General features: G+C 61.2%; 1 long non-coding RNA gene across 1 annotated transcript; it reads right to left on the bottom strand.

The window, feature by feature from the left end:
• Positions 1-8,754: 8,754 nt before the first annotated feature.
• Positions 8,755-14,744, bottom strand: LOC128312060 (uncharacterized). The gene is made up of 3 exons (XR_008290851.1): positions 13,048-14,744; positions 11,816-11,973; positions 8,755-11,466 (listed from the first exon to the last, which is right to left on the bottom strand). It is a non-coding gene; the product is annotated as an uncharacterized LOC128312060 (long non-coding RNA).
• Positions 14,745-18,690: the final 3,946 nt, after the last annotated feature.

Below are 18,690 nucleotides of genomic sequence, written 5' to 3'. Positions count from 1 at the left end.
TCAAGCCATGATCTCACGGTTTGTGGGTTCAAGCCTTACTTCGGGCTCTGTGCTGACAGCTCGGAGCCTGGAGCCTGCTTCGGATTCTGTGTCTCCCCCTCTCTCTGCCCCTCCCCTGCTCACATTCTGTGTCTCTCTGTCTCTCAATAATAAATAAACGTTTAAAAAAATTTTTGTTAATATATATACGGGACTATCACTTGTTTTTTTCTTGAGTGAGTTTTGGTAGTTTCTGTTTTTGAAGGAATTTGTCTATCATAAAATTGTTTGTAATATTATTTCTTAACATTTTAACATCCGCAAGATCTGTAGTGATGTCCCCTTTTCCATTCCTGATATTGGTAATCTGCGCCTTCTGTCTTTTTTTCTTTGTCAGTCTGCCTAGAGATTTGTCAGTCACATACAATCTTTTCACGGAGGCAACTCTGGCTTCATTGATTACGCTTTCCTACAGCCTTTCTCTTTCCTGTTTCATTGATTTCTGCTCATTACTGCTTCCTTCCTTCTGTTTGTTTTGAATTCAATTTGCTTCTTTTCCTAGTTTCTTAAGGTGGAATTTAGATCATTGATTTTCTTTTTCTTTTCTTCTTGTTTTTTTCTGTTTTTAGTGTAGTGGACACACGGTGTTACGTTAGTTTCTGGTGCACAACTTAGCGATCGGACAAGTTCACACAGTTATGCACATTACACATTATTATCACTGACTGTACCCCTTATGCTCTGGTTTGTATTCCCATGACTCACTCATTCCATAACTGAAGGCCTGTATCTCCCTCTCCCCTTCCCCATTTTGCCCAACCTCCCACCCCCCTCCCCTCCGGCAACCATCAGTTTGTTCTCTGTATTTATAGTTTTGATTCCGCTTTTTGTTTGCTTTCTTAGATTCCATTTATGATTAGATAATATGATATTTGTCTTTCTCTGCCTGACTTATTTCACTTAGCGTAATACCCTCTAGATCGATCCCCGCTGTCACAAATGGCGTGACCTCGCCCTTGTTTATGGCTGCGTAACATTCCACAGCATATGTCTACCGCATCTTTATCCATTCGTCTGTCGATGGACACTCGAGTTGCTTTCTCGTCTTGGCTACTCTAAATTATGCTGCAATAAACATAGGAGTGCATGTAGCTTTTCAAGTCCGTGTTTTCCCTGGATAAATACCCAGCAGCAGAATTACTGGATCGTACGGTGGTTCTATTTTTTATCTTGTAAGAAACCTCCATAACATACTGTTTCCCACACAGCGGCTACACCGGTCTGCATTCCCACCAACTGTGCGTGAGGGTTCCCCTTTCTCCACGCCCTCGCCAACGCCTGTTATCTCTTGTCCTTTTGTTTTCGCCATTCTGACAGGTGCGAGGTTGTTTTGATTTGCCTTTCCCCGATGATCAGTGACGCCGAGTGTCTGGACGTCTTCCTTGGAGAAATGTCACTCCAGGTCCTCTGCCCACTTTTTAACCAGACTGTCCACATTTTTTGGGGTGTTGTAATTTTCTCTTTCGGTGTGAGCCTTCAACGATGAGTTTTCCTTTGCAAATTTCCTATATGTAAATTGCCCACAAATCACTTTAAGCTATAATTTTCCCCTTAAATGTTGTTTTAGCTGCATCACACAAAGTCGATACGCCATGTTTTAATTTTCAGTCAGCTCGCGATATTTTGTCATCGCCCCTGCTGTAACCTGTCCTCCACACCAGCCGCACGGCGCTGGGCAGCTGGGGCAGTCAGGGGTTGGGGACCCCCTGCGTGGAGGAGTGCCGAGGGACTCCGGGACTAGGCGGAGGTCCACAAGGGGAGACGGCGCAGGGCCCCAGGCCCATCCCAAAGGAGCTGTTCAAAGGAGAGAGAGAGAGTCGGGGCTCGCTGGCCATCCCAGGCAGCCCAGCATCCAGGCCCCAGCCTTCCTGACACTCCGGAGAGGTTCACACCCGAAGGTCACTCACCCCATTCTCCGGGATGAGGGACCTTCACCCGTGTGTCCTGTGTCCACACGTGAGAACAGCCGTCCAGAAGTCCCCACTGTGTGCCAGGGGCCGCGGGCCAGCACTGTCCGGTCATTGTCCCGCAAGCCCACAATATTCCTCTCAAGTGGGGGGTGTTACGGCTCCTCTCCTTGTTCTCCGTGGTCACTGGGCCAGTGGGGTCCTGTGTCCGCAGAAGCCGCAGGGCAGGGGGCTTGCCTGTGTGAGGCACAGAGGCCCCCCCACCCCAGAGTGTTGTCACAGGAAGGGACGAAGCAGGGAGCCAGGTCAGGGGCTGGGGGGGGGGGCGGGGAGAGCGCCCTATGGCCCCGCCCACAGGCCCCCTAGCTCCTTCCTTCCAGCCTAAAGGCTAGGTGGGTGTTTGTGTGTCTGAACCAAGGACACAGATGTTTTTGGGGAGAAATGCCAAGTCCTGAACCGGGAGCCTCGCCCCACAGCCAGCTGTGACCCGGGCACAGGCACTGGGGACCGTGCTACCGAGGGGCCGTGCCCACCCGGGGACACCCAGCTAGGGAGCCGGCTCATCCCAGGCCGGGCAAAGGGGTGCTTCCCGTGTCCGCGGGGTCCCTGCCAGGCCCATCACACAGGAGGGGAAGACTGAGGCGGGGAGCTTGGGGGACCCACCTGGGCGTGCTCAGGTGGCCCAGGGCGGCTCGCACACCACTGGTAGGTGCAGACCTCGGCTCTGCCTTCGCCCTGGCCTGTGAAGGAAAAGTTCCCTTTTCGACCAGCGGTAGGTGCCCGGCCCCAGCGCCCTGGCTGAGGAAGGGGCTGGCGGGACCTGAGTCCCCCCACTCGCCAGGCCTCTTAAGCAACATCCCCATTCCTGCTGCATCTGGAACAGGCCTCACACCGTCCTCTGTTTCTCCAAGATGCAGAGATTGCCAGTGGCATCCGCGTTCTTGTACTAAATTAGCCACACTTGACTCAAGCGCCTGCCTCCTGCCCCTGCCCGCCCGCCGCCCATCCTCCTGCCCACGCGCCCGAGCCCTTGGCGGGCCTGACTCACTGGCTCGATGCCACCTGAAGTCACAAGCAGTGAGTCGTGGGCTCTCACCCGTCCCCGCGTGATCACCAGCCTGTGATTACTGGCCGCCAGGCCCCGCTCCGCTCAGCTGCTGTGCGACTTGGGGCGGCCTGCCTCCCCTCTCCGGGCCTGGCTCCCCCCTGCATAAAACAGGGGCTGGGGCTACACCGGGCCTCTGTGCCCCCGCCGGGCCCACCTGCCCGGGAGGAGATAGGGCGCAGGCAGGATCCAGCAGCCAGAGCCCGCCTCACGGTGAGCCCCCCACCAGCCCGGCGCGTGGTTCCTGGACCTCCTGTTGGGGACCGTGCCACGGTGGGGGGGGGGAGGGGCTGTGCCCTCCGGAGGACCCCCGAGGCCACTGCGGGCAGTGGCAGAAGACATGCTGGCTGGGGCCAAGACACGGAGGGGTGGAGGTTTAGGAAAGCGGGTTTGGAGGCTCTGGGCTGAGGCCCGCCAGAGCTCAGGCCCCCACCCCGCCGCTCTCTGGTGGTGACCTTGAGCAAGCCCGGCCCCCTCTCTGAGCTCCTCGTGTACAACGCGGGGCACTGACGCCCGCGTCACCGGGTACGGCATCTGAAGGACGCGGCACACAGCCTGGCGCCCCCGGCAGGCTCTGGGGGTTCGCGAACGGCCGAAGAAAAGAGTACATGTGCGTGAGCCAGCTGACAGCACTCCGTGGGCTCCAGGCAGCGGGGCTCCGGGCCCAGGTCCTGGGCTGCTCCCTGGGGGAAGTGACCCGAGCCAGGGCGGGGCTGCACAAGGAGCACTGGGTTGAGGGTCCAGAGACCAGGGTCTGCGCCTGGCTTCGTGTCCCCCCACCCGTGACTCTGTTGCCCCCCGATCCTGTCCCTTCCTCACCCGTTGACCCCAGACAGTAACTCCAGGTGGGCAGGGGGGAAGGAGCCACACTCTCAGCCAACGGAGGCTACTCGGGGACATTGGCTCCTTTTTTACCTGGCACAGCAGGGGGGGACTCAGGTAGCCTCTTTTTGCGCTTAAAAAAATTACGCATGAAAATGATGTCAAACCTCCTAGAGCTGTAGGCTCGCCATTGGTGCACTTGACGGTACAGACGTTAACCTTAATTTTTTTAAGGTTCTAATTTTTTTCCATGTTTATTTTTGAGAGGGAAAGAGGGGGGAAAGAGACAGAGCATGAGCAGGAGAGAGGGGCAGAGAGACAGGGAGACACAGAACCGGAAGCAGGCTCCAGGCTCCGAGCCGTCAGCACAGAGCCCAGCACAAGACTTGAACCCACAGATGATGAGATCATGACTTGAGTCGAAGTGGGATGCTTCACCGACGGAGCCACCCAGGCACCCCTAAAAAGTAGTTTTTAAATCAAAACACTAGTTCAGCTTACTGGACACAAAGCCATCACTCCAGAGACAGCTCATTGTCTCGGCCTACCCGCTCCCCATTCCCCAGGGGTAACCAGGGTCCAAGGGAGTCAGGGAGGCCGGCTCCCGAGGTCCGGAGGTGGCAGACAGGCCCTCGATCCCCTTGCTGGACACCCCTCCCTGCTGGGGCGCTGGGGACGTGTCACAGGGCTGCCCCGGCAGGAGGTTCGTGGCCTGCAGGAAGGAGGAAGTCCTGGCGATGAAGCCAGGTGGGCAGAGCAGAGGGAGGCCAGCCAGGCCTGGAAAGGAGAGGTAGGCAGTCCGAGCCCGCACAGCGGCCCCGGAGCCGCCCCTCCCTCACGACGGCCTCTTCTCGCTGGGAACGTGTTCTTGTACATGAACTGAAGTCCAGAGAAAGCACTTGGCCTGGGCGGCCCTGGGCTGGGGGTGGGGGTAGATGACGCAAAAGGTACACAGCCCCCTCGGTCCCCGATTCCAGGGAGCCCCCCGAAGGCCCACTGCTGTTCTCCGTCCCCAGCCCTTCTCTTCCATCGGCAGCAGGCTCGGGGCTTCAAGATGCCAAAGGAGGAGGGAGAACAGCACAGGGGAGACAGCAAGGGCACCTTTCTGGAAGGTTCCAGTGCAATGCCACAGCCAAAATCGAGGGAAGCTCTCCAAAGGGTAGAAGAGGCCCCAGCCTCCTCCTTGACTTTGCCACCACAGTCCAGCCCTTTCCTCGTCCGGCGCCCTCCCACCCACCCTTCTGCTTCCTTGGCCCCCCTGGCCCAGCGCCCGTCAACCATGGGTGCCCCCCCACCTCGGCCTTCAGCCCCCCGCCCACAGCCCACCTGCAGCTCCGACCCCCTTGCCTGTCACCTGCGAGTTTCTGTGCCTCGTTCCTTCCCCCAGTAACACCCACTCAACCTGCAGGAGCTCCCGGCTCAGGGTCCTGTCTGGGCATCTCAGGGCCCAGTGCTCGGAGCCCTCAGGAAACCTTTGTCAAAGTGACAGGCAGTCACTTGTGGAGGAAGAAGGAGCAGCCTTGGTGGAGGCCAAGAGCTGAGGCCCCACCCTGTGGGGTCTAAGGGCACTGGGGAGCCATGGAGGGCTTGAAGCAGGGGAGGGCCGGATCAGAGCAGGTAGCAGCTCCTCCTGAAAACCCACCTCCCCACCCCTCCATCCCCACCCCCCTCTCCCCCCAGGCCTGATCTCCAGGCTTTGCCTCGGGGTGGGGGCCTCTTGTAACTCAGACAGCATCCAGTGGACAGACAGGTGGCTTCAGGGCCAGCTCCGGTCGCCACGCCCTTCCGCCCCAAGGACTGGACAGGACTAAACAGGGCACCCGCACTCATGCGCCAGGGCCCCCTCGCCACGCTGGCCGCTGGGCACCCCGCCGTGGCCGGCCCAGACCCAGACGGCACACATACGAAACACACTCCTGGTCGCAAAGACTAGCACGAGAACCAAAACACGCACGAATCCTTGTTTTTCCGTCGCGTGTTGGGATGACCACACATGGAGTACGTTAGGTCACCCAAAATAGATCGTTGGAATGATTTCACCAGTTTCTTTTTGTTTTTTTTTTTCTGTGGCTACTAGAAAATTGTAAATTTTGTTCATGGCTCCCACACGTGGGGGTTGTCGTGGCTCCTCGGATGCAAGGGACCCGGGAGTGGAGACACGGAGACGCCGAGGGGGGCAGAGGGCCCAGGCCGGGAAGGGAGAGGACTGGCGGGCGGGGACGCGCCCCGGTGGGCACCAAACGGGCCTGGTTACAGCCAAGGGGTGTGGCCGCGGGGATCAGCTTCCTGGGCTCTGGGCCCCCATCCCCACCGCTCCGGGGTCCGGGTCCCCGAGCCTGGACGCGGCTTCCCTTCCTGTCTCCCTGCTCTGGGCTGTGGCCCTCCCAGCCTCCCCCTGCACTGGATGGAATCAGGGAGGGTCCAGACCACCCTCCTCGCTGTAGCCACTGGGCCAGCAGCTCCCACCCTCGGCTGCCAGAGGAGAGAAGAACCAATTCGCACCTCCCTCCCCGAGACCCTGCGACCTGCGCCCGTTCCTCTGGTTTTCTCCTCTCCCTGACCTCCTCTGCCTGCCTGCCCCCTGCCTCTCCCTCCCGCCCGCCCGCCCCTGCCCACCCTCTCCCTCCAGCACCAGCGGAGTGGGAAACCACAGCAGCCACACACGGTAACAAATCTTCTGCCTCACCCCCCTCCTTTATTTACACCGGGCGCCCAGCAGCAATTCAATCTGAAAAAGTGCCGTGTTTTCGGAGGCGTGCAGCCCGAGAAATTGATGTTTGTGTTAATCAATCTTGTAGGAGCCTGCGGGGCTCAGAGAGGTACCACACGAGAGATTTCTTCTATTGATTAATTGGATTCCGAGCGGGCAGGGGTGGGGAGGAAGTCAAACGCTCCAAGCACCTGAAATCTTAGGAGATGGGTCGGGGCTCTGTCCCCGACCCTGCACCGCCCGAGGTGTGTTTGGGGGCTGCTGGGCCCTGGGTTCCCGTAACTTCCTCCCCACTCAGCATCCAGCACCGGCTGGGGGTCAGGACCCCCAGCATCGGGGTCAGCTCTGCCTGACTCGTGAGACTCGGGGACTCTGTGCTGTCCGGAAACATCCCTGCTCACGCCGCCACCCAGGGTGATCTCACGCCTCCAGAAGCACCAGGCCCCGCATTCTGAAAGGGACCCACGTGGCCCCATGGCCAGCACAGAGGGGACGGGGCCCTGGACAAGACCGCATGTGCCACAGGGGAGGACCAAGCCCCACGTCCCATTGGTGGAAAGTCTCTGGGCCCTGGTCCAGAGCTGCCCGTTGGTGGCTGGGCCTGTGGAGACGAGGCTGGCACCCAGGTATTGAACCAGCCCGCGTTATCCGAGGCAGGCTGGCAGTGAATCCCGAGGGCGCACCGCCTCGATTCAGGAAGCCGAGGCCCAGCCTCTGGAGCCGGCTTCAGGGGCATCAGCTGGTCCCTCCCAGGGCCCAGGAGGGCCAGGAAGTGGTGGGCAAGCGGTAAGGGAAAAATGTGGCAATGCCCTGTGTCCGATGAGGCTTGTAGGGCTAACACAGAGAAGGACCCCGCCCAGTGGTTCTCACCAACGGGGCGAGCTGGACAGACCCACTTTACAGACATGAACACTGAGGCTCCAGCTGGAGAAACACCATGCCCTGCTCCCCAGGAGTCCAGCGACCCGGTGCCCAGATGTCATCCTCGTCACTCGGCTTGGTGGTGGGACATGTGAGGTGGGCCCACTCCAGGGCATCCCTGGGAGGCTGGCCATCTGACCGCTTCCTGAACTCTACACATTTGGGGTGTAGGGGCACCCACAGGGCCCATCAAGAGAGCCGCTAGACTCTTCCTTCCGCTCCAGGCCAACAGCCTCGTGGGAATCCTGGAAGCAAAGCTGTCACGGCAGAATCCAAATTCAGCCCTCCCTCGTCCGCCATCGCCATTGATTGAGTACCTACTGTATACCAGCACTGACCCTCATTATCTGGTTCTATCCCTGCAATCATGACCCTTAAATGGGCGCCTCTTCCCCATCCCGTGGCCGTGAGACAGACCACACCTGAGCCACAAACAGGTGTCTCAGCCGTCCCTGCAGTCGGAGACCAGGCAGGAGCAGGAGAAGGGTCCCAGTCCTGCAGAGGCCTCTCACTCGCCAGGCCTCAGTTTTCCCATCTGCAAATGGGTCTGAAGAGAGACCTCAGCCATAGCCCCACCCAGGGCATCGTGCTGGGAAACCTGTTGGCCGAGCAGGTCTTGTCCAGAACAACTGTGATCTCCAACCAACTGGATGGAAGGCACTGGAAAGAGCCCAGGGATCCCCCCCCCGCCCCACCGCTGGCCTCTGGGGAGCCCCCGGGTGCGGGATGCGGGGGAGCATCGGCTTGGACACCCTGGGATCCTGTCTTCCCTGCACTGCCACGTGCTGGAGCCCTCTCGCTGCGTCCCGTCCAGCGGGCTCTCCCGCGACGCCCGGACAGCCAGGAGCTCAGGGCAGGGGACTCGGCACTGCTCTGGACTGGAAAGGAAATGGATCTTCTAAAGACAGTTAAGCCTTTTTTTTTTTTTTTTTTTTTTACCGTCAATTGGGTGAGTCTTGCCCCATTTCCTACACACGCTTGCGCACACACGCTCACATACCTTGGATTTCCCAACAAACAAACAAAGCGTGATCTCTGTTACTGCACAGAATGTTCTGTTTAGCTTGACAAGAGCCAAAAGGGATGACCCCAAGCCATCCCACCACGAGATGCATTTCCAGGAAGAGGCCGATGGCACGCGTGTGTGACCCCCACCAGAGAGCCCCTGTAGCGAGAGCCGCCCTCCAGCCCACCTCGGCCGCTTGGTGGCCGCACCCTCCCCAGGCTGCCCCCCACCACACCCCCAGCCTCGCCCTAAAATCAACAGACACCAAGACCCCCCGACCAAGGACAGCAACTGGGCTGCATAGAAAAAAAAGTGAAACGTTCCGCGAGAAAAGCAAATCAGAAAGCTAACGGACAAACGACAGATTTGGAAAAATATGTGTAACATACACGGCTGACAAAGATTTTATGTAATTCACATATAAAGGGTTCCTTGCAAACTGTTGAACTTCACAAAATTCAAAGGTTGAAGGAGCAGTGACATCTCTTCACCTGTGCCGAATTGGCGGTCATTTTTTTTTTTTTTTTTTTTTTTTTTTTTTGCTCACACCTAAAATTAACAAGACAGAGGGAAAAGGCACGCGGGGTCCCTCCCTATCGTCCCTGGCAATTTTCACACGCACACAAAGTCGCACACGGCATGCCCTCTGACCCACGGCCTCCCGTCTTGCTTTGTCCGTCAGGGACGTGGGCAAGGATGTTCGTCTGAACGCTGCGGTTTGTTTCAGCAAAAAAAGAGTCAAAACGGTTCGTGGGGGACTTAGGGTAAATTAACTGCTGAGTGTTTATACAACGCGACGCCTCGCGGGCATTTAAAGTCCTGTGGCAGAAGGACCCCCCCCCCCCCCACGCTGGGATCTCACAGGAAAAGGGACACGAGGGGCAGCAGTAAGGCATGATGCCGGCGAGGCTTACGTGGACACACGTGCACACACACACACACACACTTGTGCACACGCACGCAGACGTACACGCAGGAAAACAGTGCAAAGATGCGCCCCCCAGTGCCGACCCCGTACAGCTGGGTCTGCGGCTGGTGGAACTGGTCTCTGCCCTTTCGCTTCCCCGTCCCTTCTGTTCTGTGTTGGATGAGTCCGTTGGATTTTTTTCATGACAACAAAGTACGAGAACTCACCACTCCTCCAGAGCCCTGCATGGAGCCCGGAAAGGGGCCCTCGAAGGGCGCGGGAGGATGTGTCTGCACCAGCTGCACTCCGTCCCTGGCCTCTTCCCTGTGAAGGGTGGCGACGCCTGACCCAGCCGCTCCGGGGTCTCTTAGGACCCAGCCGGACCGGAGCTGTGACCCGGCCCCCAGTTACGGCAGCGGCCCCCGGAACCACCTGCCGGCCTCTCTCACCAGGGGTGCTGGGACTCAGCCCTCAGTACCCACGGCCGGAACCCCACCCGCCACCCTGTGGGAGCACCCGTCTGGGAGCCCCTGCACAGAGAGGGGCTCACCCCCAGTGCCGCCGGGGCAGGCCACATGACTCTCCAGTGACCCCCCCAAGGGGGAGAGGCCTCACACGGAGAGCTGGGTACTGAGGCGGGAGCCGAGCCCCTGCCCGTGGGGAGCCCACTCCCCCAACTTAGCAGGCCCAGAGTGGGCATGGAGAGTGGGCATGTCCCCCCCGAGGCGGGACAGTGCGGCACAGACAGCGATGCGGGGTCCTCGGCCCGTAGAAGGAACAGGAGGCCTGGCCTGGAAGAAGCACTCACAGGCCGAGGACGGAAGGGGCAGCCCTCGGGGACCGAGAAGGGGCAGCGGTACCGGCCGGGAGGCGTCCCGCAGCCCACGGGGAGGAAGGAAGGAGGAGGAGGAGCAGGGGTGACGGTGTGCAGGGTGGGGACGGCCCAGCTGGAGAACTGGGGTCTGCACGCTGGCTGCGGTCACATGGAGGCCACGGGTGACTCAGGAGGCGGAGCCCAGCTCGAGTGGAGGGGTTCACGGGCGAACAGCTCGGGGAGCAGGCAGGGCCCCTCCCAGTGGCTCTGGCGTCGCTCATGCACACCTGCAGCCTGACGCAGTCAGCGACTGGGGCCCCCGCCCCCAAGACCCGGGCCTGGAAGGAGGGCAGCTAGCAAACGAACCAGAATCCCAAGGTCGCAGGACCAAGCGTGAGGGTGCTGAAGCCCAGCTGAGCAGAGGCCTGTGGAGGTGGGGGGGACGGGCAGCCTGCAGGGAGCCTGGGGCGGCACCGAGTTGGGGGGGGGGGCACCCTGAGGGGAGCTGCAGCCTGTCCGCTCAGGCGACATCAGAACCTCCTGTGCCCTCTCGGCCCTGGGCACAGAGCCTGCCCACCTGGGCCACACCCGGGCTCCTGGTCAGGCCTCCCTCTCTGCACCTGCCGCCTGGAGACCCTCTCCTTCTCCCTGCCTGCTGTCCCCGGCCCTTGCTTGTGAACTTGGCTGGAGCCCCGCCCCCCTCCCCGGGGGTCAGGAGCACAGCAGACCTGGAGACCCTGAACACCTCCAGCGGCAGGTGCGAGACCCTGCAGACTATGAGCCGCAGGTGTGGGCCACCTGGAAGGGAACGGAGCAGGGCTGAGGGCGTCCCAAGAGAGAAGGTGCTGGAGGGGTGCAGCAGCGTGTGCGCTAAGGAGAAGGGAGAGGGGTGTGTGGACGAGGTAACGTTGGCGGGGGGGGCCTCCGCATCTCGTTCCGGGCCTGAGGGAAAGGTTGATTGTGAACCCAGATCCCCGGGGTCTATGAGCCCCTGGATCGGTGCGCATACAGAGTGGCATTTTTCTGGGGAGGGGACAGGCTTCTATCAGAGCCTGAAAGACCCATGGCCCCTCCCAGGCCGGAATCTTCCCGTTTGACAGATTCAGGAGCAACTTCTCCAGGGTCGCGAAGGGGCTGGTGACAGATCAGGGCCAAAACCCGGTCCTGCTGCTTCACTGGGGCCTTGAGATGAGGTCATCCAAATGAGGGTGGCCCTACACCCAGTGACAAGTGTCCTGATAAGAGACAGACGAGGAGAGGCCCTGTGAAGATGGTGCAGACTACCAGACACGAGAGGCAGGAAGGACCCTCCCCCAGAGCCCCCAGGGGAAACGCAGCCCTTGACCCCTGGACGTGGGGCTTGTGGCCTCCAGAACTGGGAAGGACACATTCCTGTTGTCAGTCTCCAAGCCCGTAGTCCTTTGTTCCAGCAGCTGCAGGAACATCATTCGGAGGCCAAGCAGGGGTCCAGCCACGTGGGAGGGCACCAGCCCTGTGCCGCCCGGGACTAAGGGCCCCAGAAGAACGGGACGGGGCCCCCTCCGGCCCGATTTTGGGCCCCCCCCCCCCAGCACCAGCCCACACCTGGCTAGCGGGAGCTCCCGGGACCGCATCGTCTGCAGCACGCCCAGGCGCCCAGCGCATTTCCGCTCCTTCACGCGGGCAGCAGGCCAGGCGTGGACCCTGCAGGGAGCTGGGGACGTGATCAGGCCCAGGCTCGGCGGGACCGGAAATAGCAGAGGCTGCTGGGGCACAGGGACACCAGGGTCACGGGGTCAGGGGAACCGAGGATGAGCCGGGCCAGGCCTCCTCCCGGGGCCGCCCCCTCCTGCCCCACCGCGAGACCTTCCCAGGCGGGCCTGCCTCTGGGGCTGTGCCCTCTGTGTCCACTAGAGGTCCAGACTGGGGCCATGGGCACATGACCCGAAAGATACCCCCAAGCCGATCCTACTCTGTGCTTGCCACCTGGTCTGCCATGGATGGGAGCACACCCCCTGCATCCCCTGTGTTGATGGGAGCACACCCCCTGCGTGGATGGGAGCACACCCCCTGTGTTGTGGCTCGGGGAGGCCCAAGCCGGCACAGAGCCAGCCCTGAGAGAGCACGCCGCCCCCCACGACAGTCTCAGTGGAGGTGGGGCAGAAGGCCACCCCAGTGACCTCCCCGCCTCCCTCCCAGGGGCACCCTGGGCAGACGCCTCCTCCGTAGCCGTCCGCAGGGCTCCCTTGGAGCCTGGCACAGTGACAGTCCATGCCTGGACCAGGCACAGTCAGCGTGCATATCTGGAACCGAGTCCCAGCATATGCTGCCCTTCTCGCCTCCTCCACAGCGGCATTGCCTGCATCTGGGGCAGCTGGAGAGGGCTCTGGGCTGACCGCCTCCCCCGAGGAGCGCACGGGCAGAGCACACCCCAGCCCCCTGAAGTGCCACACCCAGGGGCCCCGCACAAGAGGGACAGGCAGGGCAGGGGCTGCTGGAAGCCTGGAGGGGCATCAGGGTGGGGAGGCAGCCAGCCCTAGACGAGCTGGACAGCACAGTGATTCACTGGGCTGCCTCCTCCACGCTGCCCACCTTTGCCCTGTGGCATCTGATCCTGTCATCTGCCCCTACCCCTGCTCACCTGTGCAGCCTCCCAGACTCCCCCCCCCACCCCACCCCCCCGCCCAACCTGGCCCCGGCTCCTGGCCTCTGGGCCTTCCTGTGCTTCCCTCCTCCTTCCAGTCATGGGGCGGGTGCTCCTTTTACCCACCCCGGGGCCTTTGCACAGGCTGGGTCTTCTTCCCAGAGCCCTCCTCGCTCTCCCTGGACAAACTCACCCTGCAGGCCCTGTTCTTTCCTGCCCCCCTGCCGACGAGTTCCCTTGGCTCCTGGAACGCACGGATCCAAGCCAGGAATCATTTGTTCACTGCTGGCTTTCCTCCCAGAGGGTGGGCCATGAGCCTTTGGGGGATGGTCTTCTTGCCGGGGGGCAGATGCCAAGCAAGGCACACAGTAGGGTCTTCAGCAAGTAAGAGTTCCCCAGAAGAAGAGCGTGAACAACTAGCACTTAGCCGTGTCCCCCCAGCAGCCCTGTCAGGTGGGCCTTGTTTCTCTTCCCCCTTCAAGGTTGAGACGAAGGTGAAGGGAGGAAGGGACTCGCCCCAGGGCCCTGCAGCTCATTCACAGCAGGACTTTCTGGACAGCCTGACCACAGCAGCTTACAGCAGCTTGTAGGCCACCAGGCCTGCCCTTACCCTGCCCCCCACCCCCTCCGGTGGATAGGCCATACCCCAGTTTGGCAACCACTGGGTGAGCAGAGGGGAGCAGACTTCTTGCATGCGGGACTTCTCAGAGCCTTAGCTGCTCTGCACGCTGGCTCCCCGCCAGGAGGGAACTGTGAGCAGTATTTCCCAGACGTGTTTGGCCATGGGTGGCACTGTGGTGGGCGAGGGGCTGTGGCTTCTGAGGGAAATCTCCGTCTCTGCTGGAGGGTGGGTCTAGCCTGGGCAGTTACCCAGTGCTATCTTCAAATCCCTGTCTGGTCCCTTCTAGCTGGGGGTCCTCTCTGAACCTCGGCTTTCTCCTCTGTCACATGCAGAAAAGAGAGCCCAGGTCCCGGGGGCAGACGTACTCTTGGAAGCACCTGGCTCCTGCAGGGCCCTGGAGGGCGGACAGAGGCAGCTTTGATGGGCCTGACTGGGAGGGAGCCGATAGCCGGGTGGGGATGGGGGGGTCCGCCTTCCTCCTGAGAGCCAGGTGCTCTGCAACGGCATTTTTTACACTAAACCCTTTCCAGTGCTTTTCTGAGGATGCGTTTTGCTGTCCTATGCGAAGGATTTGTAAACCCTTCATCACGAGCCCCCCACCATCCCTGCCAAGCCGGGCCCACCAGGGCCAAGAACCAGGAGAGGCTGTGTCCCCTCCCAGGTCCTGGGCCCACGGTGCTGGGAATGCCCGGTCCCTCCTCCAGCACGAGTTTCTCTGGGTTCCAGTGGGAGGGACCAGAACCCACAGCCTTTCCGGAACATCCAGGGGACCATGGTGGGATTTACCCACCGTGTGGCCTGCAGTGGCCCTGGCGTCTCACCTATGCGTGCCGGGCAGCCCGGCTGTGTGCGGACAAGGCGAGGGAACAGAGGCAGAGTTCCCAGCACAGCGCCAGGCTGGGCTGGGCGAGGTGTGAGACGTTCAAGGCCGCCACCCGCCGGCCACGCCGGCCCTTTCGGGCCTTAGTCACTCGTCTCCCCCTCCCGGAACCCCGAGGCCCGAGGCCCCAGAGGGGCGCCCACAGGTGTAGATAAAACTAGGCTGCGTATTGCCCCCGTCACACCCTCCCTATGTCTCCGGCCACAGGCAGGGCCCCCCCTCTGTCCCAGCCCGTGTCCGTCCACTTCCAGCAGAGAAGCGAAGCAGGGCCCCGTTGCCAGCTGCCCCGGGGGCCTGCAGACAAAGCCGGACGGCGGGGAGGCCCTGAGCCAGCTCCTGGAGGGCCATGACCCTCCTTCCCTCCCGGCCCTCTCGGGAGGCTGCAGGAGGCCAGTCCTGGGATATTTATATCCCAGAGGAAGGGCAGCCCCCGCACTGGGTCCACACAGAGCTTCCGGTCCACAGAGGCCACGGGGCCAGGGCAGAACCAGAGCGCTCTGGAGGCCTCCCAGTCACGCAAGGAAGGCCTCGGGCCAAACGCCAGGCCTGGGAACGCTCCGTCCCCACCTCCCTCCCCACGTCCGGGGGTCAGCGGTCACTTTATTAATAGCAGCCCCCGAGGAGAGGCCTCACCCCTGGACGGTCATCGCCCTCCCTGCAGGCATGGCCGAGTGACCTGGGGCATCCCTGGGAGGGATCCAGGGAGCCCCTGGGAGTGCCGGCCAGGGGACGTCACCAGCGTGCCTGGAGGCTCCGCCAGAGAGAAAAGAAAAGCGGGTTTCAAAGATCCCTGCCACTAACCGCAAGACATTAGTTCCGTCACACGGCTCTTGGGGGTAACAAGAAAGTGCACTGATGTTGTACTTTGGCAGGGGGATGTCCCCCTGTCCTTGGGATGAGAGGGAAGCGTGTCCGCACCACGAGGAACGTCCCCTTTTCAGACCCTCTGGGCCCATTAATACACAGAGAAAAATCTGGGGAGTTATGCACCAAAAGGCCCTATCTGCACCCCACCTCCCTCCCCTGCACGTCAAGCCCAGGTCTCCGCCCACCGTCAGCTGTCAGCTCGAGGCTATACCACTCTGCAACTTACAGGAAATAGGAAGCTGATAATAATGCAAATCGTTCTGTAGAAATGCAAAAAAACGTGCCCATCGAATCGAATTTGTTGCTTGGTAAGGTTAGGGCCATTTGCTTGGTGTGGTTTTAAATGCACAAGCAATGAGCATTGTAGAATACAGGGAAAATGGACTTCTGAGAAACTGAGGCCAGGAGAAGTGTCCAGGCTACGCCTGACGGGGCATTTCCGTGTCAGGCTCGTTCCAGGAACCCCACAGACCCGCCAGCCCACCGTGGCACCTGCCAGCCCCAGCCGGTGCCTCTGGGGGCTCAAGAGCCTGGAGTGCAGACCCCAACCGCCTGCCAACCTGGGGTACCACCTTCAGGCATCCTGTAAACAAACGCTCAGAGCCTCAGTTTCTCTACCTGGAAAATGGGACGGGAATGGCCAGCCTCTGCTGCGCCTTCCCTGAAGCCAAGCCCTGAGCTCTGGTCCCGCCGGTGCCCCGAGGCACCGGGCCGTTAGGTGACTTTTCCCAAGGCCACAGAGAGCCAGACTGTGCGCCAAGGAGGCGGGTCCACCCACACGGGCCGCCTGGACCCTGAGAGGTGCAGCCCCGCCCCCTGGTGGACACTTCTGGAATTGCCCGGCGAGGTGCCCCTCCACAGATGGCACAGTGCAGGACAGGGGCAGGAACCCGCTGCCTAAGCAGGCAGCCCACCAGCCACTCCTAGGCCAGCAGGTCAAGAGCCAGAGGACGGGGGGGAGGGGGCATCCACAGGCCCTTGGACTCAAAAGGCCCCCGGTCTGTTTGGTGGCCATTAGCAGTGGCCTTGAAGCTGACCCTCCAGGCCCCAGCGTTCACACCAAAAGGCTCATGACAGCCCCACTTGGGCCCTGAGTCACCAAGGCCTTCCGTTCCAGAAAGCAATGAGTCCTCAGGGCCTGTCGCTTTTCCTGGGAACGTCGCCACTCTCCCCTCCCGGTGGAGAACATCCCAGGAACGGGCCTTTGGGGCCGGCTGGACAGTATGCAGAGGAGGTGAGCGGGGCAGGGGGGCCGGGCTACCCGAGGGCCCCGCCACACAGCTCACAGGCGCGGTCAGCACGATGTGTCTCCAGGAGAAATTCCCTGAATCCAGATGTGGCTCTCATCCCACCACCGAGCCCTTCATTCTGCAGGATTGTGCTGGGGCGGTGGGTGTTTTCGCCGTGCCAGGCTCTCCCCTTCCTCGGGGGCCCAAGGACTCTCAGCTGTGGGAGCCAGCAGACCTGGCCACGCGGCTGGGTTTCTGGGGGGGGAGGGGGCGGAAGGGCCCCACGCAGGGGCCCCAGTGGCCACAGACTTGCCACCTGAGTCCTGATTCTTCCCTCCTCCAGATCTGATGCAGAGACTTCGTTGAGGCCGGGAAAATTCAAGTTCTCCAAAGCCACAGGGGCCTGGAGAGAAGAGTATGGGAGGCAGGCCGAAGCAGGGTTTCTGCTCCGAATAACGGTGACCCCTGCCTGAGGCCATCTGTCCCACCTTGCTGAGTCCTGACCGACTGGACGCGGCCTGGGTCTGCAGAGCCAATGGTCAAGGCCAAAGCACTGTGCCTGCACACCCGGTGTTTGCCCCCAGGAGGCACTCCGGGTGAGCCCTAGTGGGTCCGGATCAGCCCTGGGAACCTACCCCCCTCCTCCTCTTGCTGTCTGCACCCCTTCCCTGGGCTCTCTTTTCTCCCTCCTGCGCAGACCTCCGTTCCACGGCCCATCCGCCGAAATACTGCGCCCCGGGCCCTGTTCTCACATTCCCACGATGCAGGCCCACCAGCCGGCCTTTCCTTCAAGGGGAAGGGAAGTCCTGCAGTTTGGGTTCACACACAACTCCCCACGTGAGCTTCTTCCCTTTTCTGCACAGGGACAGCTTGAGTGGTCACGTGGCGCACACTATAGGAAATGCTGCCTCGTGGGCAAATGACAAAAGTCCCCTCCGCAGTCACCAGGGTCGCAGGACCTAGCAAATAAAACTGAGAGGCCGTCAGCTAGGTTTGAGCTGCAGGCAAACGGCAGAAACCTTTAGTATAAGTATATCCCATCAAATGTTTGGGACATACCTACACAGTAACATTCCTGCTGACTGGGCATCCTGGATGCAACTCCACAGGGCACTCAGGGAAGGGTCTACACAGGCCGGGGCCTCACCAGGGCTGGAAGGGAACCCACACCCCCACCCACTGCCACCATCCAGGGGTCGGGGGCTGGGTCCTCACCCCAAACACTCTAGCGACAACCTGCTGGGCGCCCTCGGGCAAGTGCCTACCCTCTCTCAGTGTCGGCGGGTGCAAAATGGACAGGCCAGCAAATGAGCTCGCCTTCTCTTACTTCTAGAACTTTCTCTGGGTGTGGCCTGATTTCACGCAGGAGCCGATAGGGACGGCCCCTGGGGATGGCCCGGTGAGTTCTGTTCCTGGTGAGCTCAGGGGGAATGAAGGGCAAATTGCCCCCGTAGGCGATGACTCCGTGCGGCCAAAACTGCCCAGACAGGAGGCACGTGGTCAACTCTTCCTCTGGCCCCGAGCAACCTGCCAGCCCAGGAGGGCTTTCCCCGCCAGGGTCTCGCTGCGTGGAGCTGAGGCGGGAACACGCCAGGACCAGAGCAGAAGGCATGGGCCTCGCAGCAGCGACACCGATGCTGATCACGCACTTATTCAACACACACTATGGGGTGCCCTCCGGTTCAACGGTGAAAGGGACAGGAGGCAGCGTGTGGCCTCGGGTCCTGGAGGCCCTGGCAGCCGACACCCGGAGAAGCAGCCGCAGTAAATGCAGCCAACGAGCCCAGGTCCTGAGAGGGAGCTGCTGCCTCCTGGGTCCTTCCCGCCTGGTGCCCCCAACCTCGTGAGGACCCGATCCTACAGACCCTTCCCACACCTGTCACTATGGCTCTGTCCCCCGGGAGACACGGAGCCTCCCATCCCGCACCCAGAGCAGACAGCTGCTACGTTGGGGGAGCTGATATGCTTTGTGAATGCAGATTCCTCAGATTCAGACTCCGGGGGGTGACCCCAGGTGGTTCCGATTCACCCTAAAACTCGCGAGGCCTGGCCCGGGGCTCCTGGGGGGCCAGCTGCCGCTCAGTTCCTAGCCCGGGGGGATCGGGAGCTTGAGAGCCCCAGGGACGGAGGCGGGCCCACGGGGCCTGGACATGGGCAGCAGGCATGACTGGGGCCCAGCTGCCCCTGACGGAGCCCCCCGTGTGCCCAGACCTGTGGTCCCGGCAGCCGGCCGTGGAG

Source organism: Acinonyx jubatus, chromosome D4, assembly GCF_027475565.1.
Source record: "Acinonyx jubatus isolate Ajub_Pintada_27869175 chromosome D4, VMU_Ajub_asm_v1.0, whole genome shotgun sequence".
In the NCBI taxonomy this organism is placed as follows: Eukaryota; Metazoa; Chordata; class Mammalia; order Carnivora; family Felidae; genus Acinonyx; species Acinonyx jubatus.
This window is presented reverse-complemented; position numbering and strand designations above follow the sequence as displayed.